Raw genomic sequence first — 2,885 nt, 5'->3', positions numbered from 1 at the left:
TCCTTTAGTACGGAGCGCGAAATGAGGACGCGTTCGTATCTCTTGGGACTCGCATCACTCCTCTCTGCCATTACGACAACCCTCCTAATACCCGCAATGAAATGTATTTAGCTCAGTTGGGCAAGACAGCATGTTTGTATTTTTATAACATCTGTTTATTGCATTAGTATTAAAATACATTAGTGATACAATTTATCCATTAACATGGTATACAAACGTTCAAAAAATAATAAGTGTCAAGAACCGAGATTGGGGCTTCTGAATACCAACGACAACGTCGGACGTTTTTCTGTCTTTATAGTAGGGGGTCGTTATTTGTTATAATATTCATTTATGAGTTGAGGCTTCCCAAATTTCACCTTGGAACAAATAAAGTGCTTTCTATCTTCTATTATAGAGTGCCTTATCCATCTATCTTATGGAAGAAGTTGATCCGCTATGGCGACCCCTAACGTAAGCAGCCGAAAGAAAAAGAAGAAGATCTATCTATCTATTATATAGTGCCTTTTTATCTATCTATCTATTATATAGTCCATTTCTTATCTATTATCTATTATATAGTGCCTTTCTTCCCTGCGTGGAGTTTGTATGTTCTCCCCGTGTCTGCGTGGGTTTCCTCCTGGTGCTCCGGTTTCCTCCCACAGTCCAAAGACATGCTGGTTAGGTGGATTGGTGATTCTAAATTGGCCCTAGTGTGTGCTTGGTGTGTGGGTGTGTTTGTGTGTGTCCTGCGGTGGGTTGGCACCCTGCCCGGGATTGGTTCCTGCCTTGTGCCCTGTGTTGGCTGGGATTGGCTCCAGCAGACCCCCGTGACCTGTGTTTGGATTCAGCGGGTTGGAAAATGGATGGATAGTGCCTTTCTATCTATCTATCTATCTATCTATCTATCTATCTATTATATAGTCCATTTCTTATCTATTATCTATTATATAGTGCCTTTCTATCTATCTATCATACAGTTCCTTTCATATCTATCTATGACTTTTATAAGTAATCATCTCCTCGGTTGTATAGTACATGATACAGTGCATTTTGTATTGTCCTTCATGCTTATGTATATTTCTGTTATATTGCGGCTTTTGTGTTTATTCAATATGGTACCTTGTTCTATCTGTTAATCTATCTGAAGAATGTGCCACCCTGCTGCTCAGTTTTAGTTAATAACATAAGAGATTTGCACGTCCATAAAATTAGAAGAGAACATGTTTATGCGGGTGAACACATTTCAATAAATCATGTTAATAAAATAATAACATTCTTTTACTCTGATGGTTAAATGAAAATTAGTCACTAGCAGGACAGCTAAAACTGTTATGTGAGGCTCTTCAGCTTGTGGATGCTAAGATAATATCTCCAACTGTTGGTGTTCCATTTAGACCACAAAAGTAACAACTTTCACATCAGGAATAGCATTCTGATATCAGATAACTCCATTTCTAATGCCAATATTAACTGGCATCCTACGTATGGTACATAAACTGTAAAATGGTCTGGGCTGTTGTGTAATGGAAAAATCCCAATTCTGAGTCCAATTCAGGATTCATGCACTGTAAAGGCATTATTTGATAGATAGATAGATAGATAGATAGATAGATAGATAGATAGATAGATAGATAGATAGATAGATAGATAGATAAATGAAAAGTCAAGCAAAATGACCCCTTTTATTGGTTAACTAAAGAGATTACAATATGCAAGCTTTTGAGGCAACTCAAGACCCTTCTTCAGGCAAGATGTAAGCAAGATGTAAGCAAGATGTAAGCAAGATGATTACATCTGTGCCTGAAGAAGGGGTCTGAGTTGCCTTGAAAGCTTGCATATTGTAATCTCTTTAGTTAACCAATAAAAGGGGTCATTTTGCTTGACTTTTCACTACATTTATAATGGCTAACATGGTACAACACCCTAGTAACTACTGATAGATAGATAGATAGATAGATAGATAGATAGATAGATAGATAGATAGATAGATAGATATTAATCATAAAGAAAATTGCTGGGTTACAGAAGCAAATATAAAAAGGTACAAAGACACATATAACAAGAATTATTTGTAAAGTAAATTAACATCATATGTAGGTATTTACTAAGTGTAAAGTTTGCTCGTACTTATCACTTACTATTTCACAGTACTGGATGCCACTCAATGGCATAGCGTATGGCACATAGCATTCTTGTCTGTTATGATGTCTGCTGTCGGCCAGCTCAGGACCATTCAGCACACAGGAAACAAGACCACCTCGGCTGAGGGATGACACTCTACAGAGCCTGATTGCTGACAGTTGAAACAACCATTAATGGTACTCCTTGGAGCAACTGCAGTTATCTCAGCCTGTTACTGAAGGTGCTCCTCATATATGGAGCGAGATTCATTGTCCTGGGTAGTCAGCAGCATCCTAAAGGCCCTCTTGTTCTACCACTTCCTCCAGTAAGTCCAGTCTGATTTACAAGATTGAAGCCAGCCTTTTTTATCAGTTTATTTTGTCTGTTGGCATCACCTGCACTAATGCCATTTCCCCAGCACACTTATGACATTGAAGATGGCACTGGTTGCTACAGACTGGTAGAAAACATATAAGAGTGGCCTGCATACACCAAACAACCTCAGCCTCTTCAGCAAACATAGGCGACTCTGACCCTTCTTATAAATTGATGGCCTCTGTGCTGTTTGCCCACTCGAGCCTGTCATTCAGATGCAGCCCGTGGTACTTGTAAATACTCACCACTCCTACATCTTCACTGAAGTGGGGCATACAGTTACCTCTAGAATTCTTGGGATCATCTTGCGACACCTTTTGCAATGACAGTAACACAACAACCGGACACACACACACCTAATCTATTTACCCGTTTAAGTTCGAGTCTTCAGCGGCAGCGGTACAAAA

Source organism: Erpetoichthys calabaricus, chromosome 6 (assembly GCF_900747795.2).
Source record: "Erpetoichthys calabaricus chromosome 6, fErpCal1.3, whole genome shotgun sequence".
Lineage (NCBI taxonomy): Eukaryota > Metazoa > Chordata > Cladistia > Polypteriformes > Polypteridae > Erpetoichthys > Erpetoichthys calabaricus.
Note: the sequence above shows the minus strand (reverse complement) of the source record.